The 12,891-nt window shown below is 41.6% G+C and overlaps 1 pseudogene; it reads right to left on the minus strand.

Annotated features, from left to right (window-relative positions):
* Positions 1-1,050: 1,050 nt before the first annotated feature.
* Positions 1,051-10,394, minus strand: LOC116957695 (speckle-type POZ protein-like; annotated as a pseudogene).
* Positions 10,395-12,891: the final 2,497 nt, after the last annotated feature.

Here is a 12,891-nt window from a genome sequence, read left to right on the forward strand (position 1 = left end):
AGGCTAACTACACTAATTACACCGTAACTAGCTACGTAACCACCAGGCTAACTACACTAATTACACCGTAACTAGCTACGTGACCACCAGGCTAACTACACTAACTACACTGGGAGTAGCTACAACGGACAGGACCCCAGCTTGGGTCCAAGTCCACGTGTTGGTGACTCTTCACGGACGTCGAATGTAGATCTTCAGGATGACAACAGCAACTCTGGGGAACCCAGCTTATATCCTCCGTGGCCGTGGCTGGCCCCACCCTTGGCCACGACCACCTTCTAGAATCCTCGAGCAGGATCTCGCCCCGACACGTGACCACCCCTAGCCCCCCCACTTGGGGACCCTGTGTAGACTTTACCAGTCACGTGTTCTCCGGGGTCAACCCGAGTGCCATGGCCTAAAGTAACCCGATTCCATGGCTGACACTCTCACACCCCATCCTGTAGGGGTCGGCAATGCACACCTGAGCGTGGTGTCACTCAGCGCTATGACTCAGCGCTCACAGAGCCCCTCTAGGGCCAGCACGACACCCGCATACAAGTGGTGTCCACGATGTGAGTACATCGCACACCGTGCCCCTCTAGTGCCGGCATTACACAGCGACGTCTGCGACGTCAGTACATCTGCATTCCTCTTTCCATCCCAGAGTAACTCTCAGCATGCACCGCTCCACGCTTTTTTCCTAAATACTTTTCAGCTTTTGTTCCATGTTCTTGTTTGATAATTCTTATTTATCACCGGTGCTATGGTATAAGCCATGGTCCTTGTGTATTCTTTTCTTACACCGAGCACTCCATCCATGCTTTGTTATACGCAGGATACACGACTGCAATATTATCTTTGTCAGTCTTCAAACTCGCGCAATCATAGTACTCCTGTTCTAGTCAATGCATAAGCTGTCTGTGCAATGAAAAATCAATCTGAAAAGTTTACCTCTTGAATTAAGGCCTTATATGGCTTGGCACATTCTTATCTTTCAGAACTGATTGTTCTCTATACCACTATCTGTAACCTTGAGTACACAGACACTGGACGAATACTCATCCTTCATGTTAAGGTAGACATTGCAGGGTTTTAGACCATTCTGTTTTTACTTAACTAAACAATTGAACCAAATTGTCCTGCCACCTAGGGACAATCACATCGAACGTTTTATTTTACACTCTCTCAATTGGGATATGTCGTGGTGTTTATTAGGTTGTAGTTTTCCACTTTTTCTACATATGTACTTGTTTATAGAGTTGTAGATGTATAGATGTAGCACTATATTACATGGTAAAGTTAATTTGGCCACCTTTTTGTGAAAGTAAACATATTTGCTTAAATTAACATTATTTTCAAAGCAGAGGAAAGTTGGTAGTCTGATGCAAAGTCTTCACGGTTGTTTGCATGGAGGCCACAGGTAAATAACCGCACCGTGCAGCCCAAGTTTTCCTGGTCATAGATGTTCTTTGCCTGCCACCGTTAAGTCTGTTTGAGACGCTTGCATGGAGGTCCCAGCTGTGGAGACTGGGCCGTGGCCAAGGCACGGAAAGCATCCACAACCAGGTGAGGGCGAGACAGAACCATGGACTTCCAGCCCGCCGTCTCCATTACGTCCATCGCATGACTGCAAGTACAAGTCAGGGTTAAGCGAGCTCCTAATAAGCAGTGTCTATAAGGATTGGGGCAAACGGTTAGTCTCCATTAAAAGGGACTGTAATGCAAATTGCCATGTAAGCATCATCAATGTTACGCAGCTCAGTGACAGTCACACTCTCACTAGACTTGCCTGTTTATTATGAAGTCAATGGCCCGGGCCTTCAACTGCTCTGCACTGTGCAAATCGGCCAAGATCAAAGTCTCTGCAACATTTTCCACCGACAAGTTTGTGCATAGTGCCTCCTCGCACATCACCTTCAACCTCTCTAATGCATACTTGAGAAAAGTAAAAACAAAGTGCAATTTCAGCATTAAGAACACTATTTTCTCTACCTATTTCGCTTGTATAACATTCCCTCACCCCATGAACTACTTTATAAACGCAGTATACAGCAGTCAAATGTTTGAGAATTTTCTTAAAACATGGCATCAACCTTTCAGCATATTTATGTTTTAAGTCATGTATTTATTGATCTCTACTATAATTAGGGGTCCTTGTCCTAAACTTTATTATATTGGTTACAAAGTCATGCAAATTACAAAGGAGGTGAGATGTTGTTTTCCAAGAGCTTAAAGAGTTTGGTTGTTAAGCTGATAAACAATGCAACTGCAAGCCACCATATTTCAACTCTAGCAGAATATTAAACTTTAATGAACAAAGCTTGAACATGCGACTTTATACGATTTGTATTCTTATTTCATTACAATCGCTTTAGGAACTATTGAATATGATGTTCCAGAAGGGAGAGTAATGACTCTTAACTGATTATCTGGCAGATCTTCAGGAACAGCAGGATATCCGTTTCCTTAATAAAAGTATATTTGTTCCAATTTATTTCTATACAGCCATGCCACATCAAACAATCTATTAAAACACGTCCCTTTATTTTATTACTAATTGTATCAATTGTTAATGTGATTAACAAAAACCCCTCAATACAAGAACACACAGCCAAATGGTTGCACTTAGGATAAAAATGCTGCATGTGAATGCACTTCAATGCACACGTACTAGCCTCTAGCATGGACTAATACCAGTTTGACATTCAATTCAATTGTGAAATTGCATGACAATTTATATTTTTTGTTGAAAATTCAATCATCTCCCAGGACATCAATTCCAAAACCTGAAAGCACTAATGTGAACATCTACATCAAATACATTTGCTATTCATATTATTTGTGACACGGGCTTTAGAAAATACCTAAATGCTGTTTTAATTTCACTTGCGACCTACAACTGCATACCGATACATCACAAGGTGGTGCGATCTCATGTTAATATTTTAAGCGTGTAACCTTGTCAGCAGCGGCCAGCAGCTCATCAGCCATCTTCTCCAGGTTTGGAGCCCTTCCCGTATAGACAAAACTCATCATTTCCTTGAACACGTCAGGCTCCACATCATTAATCTCCACTCGATTCTGCAAGGTAGCAACACAATATATTCAAATTAACTTCGGCATATATTGGGAGACGAAAATATAGCATTCAATTAAATAAAATAAACATCCGTTATATCTACACAACACATGTAAAGTGGCTCCATTAAAGTTGTATTCAACTTGCCGATGACTATTTATTGCGCGTAATAAATCCATTCTTGACACACATGCAATGGCCTTCTGTGAAATGTTGAATAAAAAATAGCTATAAAATACAATCTAACATTCCCTCGTAATGAATACTTTTTGATAATAAATAGGCAATGCGCCAAAAGAGTTACTAGGGTAATAGTTCAACATTTGACAGCACTCTCAAGAGATACTTATCAACCGATCCATTGTGACAAATGCACCTTGGAAATGTATGATCACAGTATTAATGTGCTGTATTAAGATTGCATTTAAAGATACCTTTTTGCTCTCTTCCATTTCATGTTCAAACATAGCATTAAAAACAAGTGACCGACCTGAAAAAGGTAAAGCAACTGTTAACAAATACAGTAAAACCTTGGATTGCGAGAATAATTTGTTCCGGAAACGTGTTTGTAATCCAAAGCACTCGTATATCAAAGCACTCGTATATCAGTTGTGATCACGTGACGCTAGGCAGACAAAGCGTATACGTACTACTCGTATTGCAAAACCTCACTCGTTTATCAAATTAATATTTATTAAAAAAATTTGCTCGTCTTGCAGAACACTTGCAGACCAAGTTACTCGCAATTCAAGGTTTTACTGTACAGTGAATTGGAAAAACACCGGAATGTGGTACAGACACATTTAGATGTTATATCTAGAGATCAATTAATCTAGATACAAAAGAGGTAAAATCCAGATCCATATTTTATTTCATATGGCATATCCATTACAGATTTGGCAAACATGGACGCAAATAAATGTCCAAATTAGAGGCTCAAAACCTACACCATAACTGCATTGTGAAAAATTAATTCCTGCACAACAACGATATAGTGAAGTAAATAAAAACGGAATAAAAACTTTAGCAACAGGCTAATTAAATATGTTTATCTCTCACACAATACAATATTACATTTATATATGTAGTGACATCGCGAATGTCACTGTGTAATGCCGGCTATAGAGAGGCACGGCGTGCGATGAATTAACATCGCGGGCACCACGTGGATGTGGGTGCAGTACCGGCCCGAGAGGGGCATGGTGAGCGCTGTCTGACAGTGCTGAGTGGCACCACGCTCTGCGTGCGGTGCCGACCCCTACAGGATAGGGTGTGAGAGTGCTGGCCATGGGAATGGGGTTACCAAGGGCCATGGCACTTGACCACGAAGGACACGTGACCGGTAAAGTGTACACAGGGCCCCCAGGTGGGGGCTAGGGGTGGTCACGTGTCAGGGCCGGGAACCCGCTAGAGGATTCCAGAAGGTGGCCGTGGCCAAGGGCGGAGCCACCCTCGCCACAGAGGATAAAAGCCGGGTCCCTGAGAGGGACCGGCTGCTGTTGTTCATCCTGAAGAATATACGTCCTACAAGAGTCACCAACACGTGGACCCGGACCCCGGCCAGGGTCCGGTCCGTCGTAGCTAATTCCCGTGTAATTAGTGTAGATAGCCTGGTGGTCCACCACCATAGGTTGTTCATGTGTTAAGGGGTAGTACCCCGTGTGTCGGTTGAAGAAGTGCGTCTGTGACTCAGTTGAATTCACTACACATATTTACTGATGTATCCTTTAACAAAAAGCATTACAAATTGACGTAAGCATTTGCCAGTGTTAGTTAATAAAATTCAATGTAAAACAGGAAATGGCTGTAGTTGATTACCCCAAACTAATTACAGTATCATTAATTATATGGTTCTATTGTACACTAAACGACGCATGTGTTGCTTGTTGTGGCACAGACCTGCCAATACGGCCTTGTGGGCTTTAAACTCCTGGCCACTAACACGAAGCAGGCAGTCAGTGAAGCGGGAATTGTCCCAGATCTCCCCGAAGTCAACTGCCAGCCGGCAATCTGGTACTTTGAATGTACTCATGCTGGATTGACCAGAAATGTTCACGGAATCCTGCACCACACTAACCTGCATAGACATCAACCAGCTTTGAGAAGGCATTTGATGATTTTTTTTTACAAATCCTCACTTAACTACACATTTTGCATGAAGATGTAGGCTTTGGTTCAATCAAGCAAACAAATCTGCAGACATCCTATATCAGAACAAGTGTTGTGAATAATGCCAAAATAGAGGTCCGTGAAATGTTTTTCATATGAATCAATTTTCATTCTATATTTTTGTCAAGTTATTTTACACTGTATAAACAGTTTAAACAGGTAGTGAGGCCCCTAATTATGGGTTTTGCACAACAACAGAGGAAGTGAACAGCTCTTCTTGATGTGCTTCCTTTCATTATCAAAAATGCTTGTATTTTGTAAAGTATTTTAAAGGTAAAAAATATAAATCTGGCTGATTAAAAGGACCCCCCTAAGGACAAGTAACATTTACATCAAACTGGCTGATGTCCGAGAATAGGAAAAGGAATTCATGTGGCGACATTTAAACAAAACACTTTATGTAATACCTGACATTCTAGTTTATAAAAATGTCAAGGTTTAAATATAAACACTATCCAGAGGGAGAAAACCAAAAAAAAAATACGCTTGATTATTTAATTGTTGTGCTATGTTAACTCTAGCACCAGTGGAGGAAAAACGTGCTTGTAAAACTCATGTTAACAATTTCCTTGTATGGAACAGGGAAAGTAATTATTACAATCTTCAATTAAGTAGAATATTGACTCCAACTGTGCAATTGTAATGACTAAAATAGAAAATTACACATTAGCTGCAGCATGTCATACTTACTTCACCAAAGAGTGTCAGTTTGTTATCTGGAAGCAAGCTATTAGATTCATCAAGCAAAAAATCTCTTCGAATGAATTTTTTAAATCCCCAGTCTTTTCCTTGGAAAAAGCGGTATGCTCGCGGGCTCTCTGTAAAAAAATAGATTTCAAACAATACTCACCAGTTCTTACAATAAACGGTGGTAATTTCATGTAATGGGAAAAAAAAAACTTAATTCTATTTTCAAAGTGTAAAGACAGCAATGTATTCTAAAGCCCTGCGCCACGGTGGCAGTCAACTACCTCGCCTGGTATATAGGTCATGGGTTCGATCTCAACCCTGATGCCTGTATATTTGGAATCTGCATGTTCTCCTTGTGGTTGCATGTATTTTTATCCAGGTCTTCCGGTTTTTCCCTCCATATTTATAAAAATCCAGAGTATTTGGCTATACATTTCCTCACAATAAGCCATCTCGTTAAGCTATCGTTTGTGGCCGGGGCACTTCTGAAAAAGAGCTATGTACAGTGAGGGAAAAAAGTATTTGATTCCCTGCTGATTTTGTACGTTTGCCCACTGACAAAGAAATGATCAGTCTATCATTTTAATGGTAGGTTTATTTGAACAGTGAGAGACAGAAAAACAACAAAATTCAGAAAAACGCATGTCAAAAATGTTCTAAATTGATTTGCATTGTAATGAGGGAAATAAGTATTTGACCCCTCTGCAAAACATGACCTAGTACTTGGTGGCAAAACCCTTGTTGGCAGAGGCCAGACGTTTCTTGTAGTTGGCCACCTGGTTTGCACACATCTCAGGAGGGATTTTGTCCCACTCCTCTTTGCAGATCTTCTCCAAGTCATTAAGGTTTCGAGGCTGACGTTTGGCAACTCGAACCTTCAGCTCCCTCCACATATTATCTATGGGATTAAGGTCTGGAGACTGGCTAGGCCACTCCAGGACCTTAATGTGCTTTTTCTTGAGCCACTCCTTTGTTGCCTTGGCCGTGTGTTTTGGGTTATTGTCATGCTGGAATACCCATACAGGACCCATTTTCAATGCCCTGGCTGAGGGAAGGAGGTTCTCACCCAAGATTTGACGGTACATGGCCCCGTCCATTTTCCCTTTGATGCGGTGAAGTTGTCCCGTCCCCTTAGCAGAAAAACACCCCCAAAGCATAATGATTACACCTCCATGTTTGACAGTGGGGATGGTGTTCTTGGGGTCATAGGCAGCATTCCTCCTCCTCCAAACACGGCGAGTTGAGTTGATGCCAAAGAGGTCCATTTTGGTCTCATCTGACCACAACACTTTCACCCAGTTGTCCTCTGAATCACTCAGATGTTCATTGGCAAGCTTCAGACAGGCATGTATATGTACTTTGTTGAGCAGGGGGACCTTGTGGGCGCTGCAGGATTTCAGTCCTTCACGGCGTAGTGTTACCAATTTTTTTCTTGGTGACTATGGTCCCAGCTGCCTTGAGATCATTGACAAGATCCTCCCGTGTAGTTCTGGGCTGATTCCTCACCGTTCTCATGATCATTGCAACCCCACGAGGTGAGATCTTGCATGGGGCCCCAGACCGAGGGAGATTGACAGTTCTTTTGTGTTTCTTCCATTTGCGAATAATCGCACCAACTGTTGTCACCTTCTCACCAAGCTGCTTGGCAATGGTCTTGTAGCCCATTCCAGCCTTGTGTAGGTCTACAATCTTGTCCCTGACATCCTTGGAGAGCTCTTTGGTCTTGGCCATGGTGGAGAGTTTGGAATCTGATTGATTGCTTCTGTGGAAAGGTGTCTGTTATACAGGTAAGCTGAGATTAGGAGCACTCCCTTTAAGAGTGTGCTCCTAATCTCAGCTCGTTACCTGTATAAACGACACCTGGGAGCCAGAAATCTTTCTGATTGAGAGGGAGTCAAATACTTATTTCCCTCATTAAAATGCCAATCAATTTATACAATTTTTGACATGCGTTTTTCTGGATGTTGTTGTTGTTATTCTGTCTCTCACTGTTGAAATAAACCTACCATTAAAATTATAGACTGATCATTTCTTTGTTAGTGGGCAAACGTACAAAATCAGCAGGGCATCAAATACTTTTTTCCCACACTGTAGCTCAGTGGGCCTTGCCTGGTAAAATAAAAATAGTTCAGTTTAGCTTTTAACTTCAAGGTAGATGAAAATCAGACCTGGATTTAAGTGTATGAAGATATAGTTCATATGGATTAGTTGAATGTGTTTGTGTATTAATAATGCTTGTCTTTGTAAACATGGTTGTGTGACGTGAGTTACATGTTAACATTACCAAAGACAACACCAAAGCAAATAATAAGAAAAAAACATGAAAGTTTAAAACAAAAAGATAGATTTAGACTCTCAGAAACATGTTAATAGCCTTAGCAAAGCACAGTAAATGTATGGATGTCATCACTTAAAATAGTTATCGCGCATTTAAAGAGTATCCTGAAAGTAATAAGGCAATTATAAAACAAACAATATGAACCACTAAAGCAAGGTAAAGGAGAAGTGTGAAATGGGATGAAAATGCCAACCTTTGTAAAACCACCAGAAATGAATAAAAAAAATGGATGAGAATACAAACAAAAATAATGAAGTTGTAATAAATAGTGAGTGCAAGCAGAAAAAATAAAGCCGTCACTTGATAAATTACAATGGAATAACACATGGTGAAGATTGTAAAACTAGGAAAAGAAATGTCCGTGAATGACAATGTCCAGGTACACTAAGCAAAATAAAATTATTATTGGAGGGTCAATATCATGGAAAACACAAAAAATAAGTATAATGGCAACTTCTGAACGTGGAACAGGATCAAGAGCACTTTTGGAAAATGAATTTGATAATGAAAAGTTGCAATGTGCTACAGGATGAAAGATTCCAATCTAGTGCATATTACCTACTATGAAACACTGATTACAAATAGAAACACTGACAAATGGAACAAAACTAAAAAGTACACAAAGCGTGGAGAGAAGTATGTTGAGAATTACAGTGAGAAACTGAAAGAGGAACACGTTGGTCAAATCAAAACGGCAAATTAGAGACATCATATTCACTGTTGTAAATATAGATTGGGCTTGGACAGGACACATCGCTAAATGGGATGGTTGATGGATGAGACTAGTGGTCGAATAGGAAGAAAAGTAGAGTACATGCCCAAGACGATGTCAAACGTAGACAAGGAGATATTAGATCAGCTCATGTGAAGGATGAGGGATGGTGTTCGTAAGGTTTATAAAATGTTTCCAGCAGTCGATAAATAATGGCTGATTATGATATAATCCTGTTACCAAATACACATATGACGTGAATTGATACTTAAATACAAGTAGTTTCACCCATAGCCTTGGTTTCCTCTCCCTTGGCATTAAGAATAGAAATCTTGAACTTGGCGTAGACTTCACTCTTGGGACAGCTGACCAATAACAAGTACAACGAGAGGTAATCTTTGCTCTCTCCGTCAAAACCCTCGGGGTTTATGCGTAGGCACCTGATTGAACATATGAACAAGACATGGTCGTTAATATTAGGTGTGTATGTACGCGCAGACTATATTACTAAAACAATATAGTATGAACTAAAACATGCACTATGCAAAATTGTTCTAGTAAAGCACCTCCGTGAGCATTGTGATTTTTTTTTAATGTCATAAAATAGCCAGAATTTACTGTACCATTTCAATGTATCATTGGTGCCTGCTGAAAATGTAGAACTCTTGAGAACTTGGCCCATTTCTTCACGACAGAAGCTGAAATTGTTGATGGTCCACATATAAGAGAACTTCACGACCTTAACCTGAAATACACGAGCACATAACAGCTATAAAGCTCATTCATTACCATAAATACATGACCATTGACAAACCCTCAAGTATTTCACCCACACATCTGAATATTGTGCTCAAAAAACACAAACTGTCTATAAGGAAAGAAACATTACTGTAAATGAAAGGGTCTTATTAGTGTTCTGGGATTACCTTGCATGTTCATTACTGCACAGCGTTGACACAACAAGTCTCAACATGTCATAGATTAGAGTGTGCAATAAAAGGCCTTTTTATTTTTTTTATTTGATAAAAACTGCTGCCCCTTTTGTAAAAACACACGACCAGTCAAAATCAGAGACAATTATCTAGTATAATGTTGTTAGTGCAATTCTATGAACTTTGCAATCTGATGTACAAAAATAGCCTGTACAATGATAATCCATAATTGCACTTACACATAATTATGAAACCATTTTCGATGGCTTTGCGACGAACAAAAACCGTGTAAAAGTTAAATGCATTAGCCATGCGCATACTTTGACCGGCACAAGATGGAGACCCGTTGAATGTGATTGGCCACAGGGGAACAAGTTACCTGTGTGTAGCACCAGCTTTCTGCGATGGGCGCATTGGACATTTCAGACGGAGGTGGGGGGCTCGGGGCCCTGGACATGTTTGCATTGAATGCGAGGGAAGTGACATCATCAGGTGACATTAAGAGGGAAGTGACATCATCAGGTGACATTAAGCAGGAAGTGACATCATCAGGCGACATTAAAAGGGAAGTGACATCATCAGGCGATATTAACATGTAAGTGACATCATCAGGCGATATTAACATGTAAGTGACTACGAGATTACGAGTTAAATGTTCTTGCTGTGGTTTTCACACCTGACGATGATTGCTTGTGTTGCGGTCGAAACGTCGTAAGAATTTTATTGTTTTAGATTTTTTATTATTTTATTGTTTCCCTTCTACGTGGTGACTTTACCGAAAGAACAAAGAATATGAATCGCTGCAGTCACGGAAGATTTAAATAATTAAATAAACCACAAGAGATTGTGTCGCGTGCAAAAGAGAGTCGCGTAACCGATCACTCAGGAGTGGGACCTGCGCCTTTAGTGGCACCCCGACGTGAAACGAGCACACGGCACCAACTGTCCCCACTTCCTGAAACGGAACGGGGTTTTACAATCGATGCACGTGCAACTAGTCTCAATGATTGTTGCGCAACAGGAGTGCTTCAGGAGAGCATCAGCGAGGTTTTACTGTTCCTCCTCCACTGGAGGGGCGCAGGCTACAGCACAGCGGTTTACCACCAGGCACTCCGTAGTTTGGGTTGTGTGGACACAACATCGCAGGGCTGTGAGACTTCTTGAAGGAGGAGATGTGGCACATCAGCCTGTTGATGTTTTGATTTAAAGCTTTCGTTACTGCAGTAATTCATATTCTTAGCTCTTTCGGTAAAGTCACGTTGAAGGGAAACAATAAAATAATAAAATATATTGTGCTTTATATATATTTTATTGTTTTATTGTTTCCCTTCAACGTGACTTTACCGAAAGAGCTAAGAATATGAATTAGTGCAGTCACGAAAGCTTTAATTCAAGAGTCCATCTATGTTCTAAAAAGAGGAGTGGGGAGACCAAAAATTAATTTATGCTGTCTGAAAGCCACCGTAAGCATGAACAATCAATTAAGACCTGAAATGGTTTATCAAATCCTTCCAATGATTGCTAAGCCAAAGTCCATCTTCTCGGTTGAAATTGTCTCTGTGTTTGTATATGTGGATAGCCTCATGAACAAATCTCTCATGGTAGCCAGATGGATTGCAAAGAACCTCTGTCTTGGAGAAGTCAATGTCATGTGAGCCTACTGAATTATAACAGTGATCTGCCATGGCCGAGGTGTTGGTCCTACCGTGTTTAAGGTCTGCTTTGTGTTCACGAATGCGGTCCGAGACATGGCGTTTGGTTTCTCCAATGTAACTACTACCACAGAGGCAACTTAGTTTGTAGACGCCAGGGTACTGTATGTCGTGATAGCGAACTAATGCGTATAACGCTCCCACGTTTATAATGAACTTAGGTGGGTGACCACTATTGATTCCCATGTCACAGGGCTATACCTAATACATGAAAACTTGAAATGAAACTTGAAATAACAGACTGTTGAGGCAATTGCTGTTGGCGAGTAGCAGCGTCTATGAAGGCTGGCACAGCACACGAGCAGTGGGTGGCCAACAGCAGGCCCGGCCACCAGAGACCCACAGAGACCCACAGGGACACACAGAGACCGACAGAGACACACAGAGACCCACAGAGACTCACAGAGACCGACAGAGACACACAGAGACCGACAGAGACACACAGAGACCCAGAGACACCCACAGAGACACACAGAGACACACAGAGACCAACAGACACACAGAGACTCACAGAGACCCACAGGGACACACAGAGACCCGTAGAGACCCGTAGAGACTCATAGAGACCCATATAGACCCAGAGTGACTGAGACTCGTAGACACCCATAGAGGCTCAGGGACTCACAGAGACCCATAGAGACACCATCACCACCACCTTCATCACAACCATGATCATCACCACCATCACAACCACCACCACGATCACACTGCACCAGGTACTCATTTAAAGCCATGCCGACCCATGGAAAGCGGTTTAAATATTCGACACCGTTATTGGTCGTGAGTGGGGAGGAATTGAACTCTGTTCACTGGGTTCGCAACACAGCGTTGCAAGCCACCACACTGCCGCTCCCCATTAGGACGACGCGCACGGCATTGACAACCTTGATGCTTTCTGTTGCTTGCGATGAAGTGACCGGTTAGCTCAGCCTGCCAAGAGCACCGAGCTGTACCGCTGAGACCATGGGTTTGAAATTCAGGCAACTTGCTTGTGATTTTAAACCAGGTTTCTCAAGCGTATTGCATTTGGCTAAATTCCAGCTGAGAATGAAAATATCAGTTTCACTCTCGTACGTGAAACATTTTTCTCGGTGGCAGGGCGTGTGGGGAGGTGCTGCTCATGACTGTTTGGGGGGGGGGGGGTGGTAGTGACACGTGGCCCCCCAATGATCCAATCAAAATCCCTCATTTCGATCGGATCATTGGGGTTTACAGTGAGGGAAAAAAGTATTTGATCCCCTGCTGATTTTGTACGTTTGCCCACTGACAAAGAAATA

Source organism: Petromyzon marinus, unplaced genomic scaffold, assembly GCF_048934315.1.
Source record: "Petromyzon marinus isolate PM22_M1 ecotype Great Lakes invasive population unplaced genomic scaffold, UKy_Petmar_22M1.pri1.0 PM_G_Scaffold_47, whole genome shotgun sequence".
NCBI classification, from domain to species: Eukaryota; Metazoa; Chordata; class Hyperoartia; order Petromyzontiformes; family Petromyzontidae; genus Petromyzon; species Petromyzon marinus.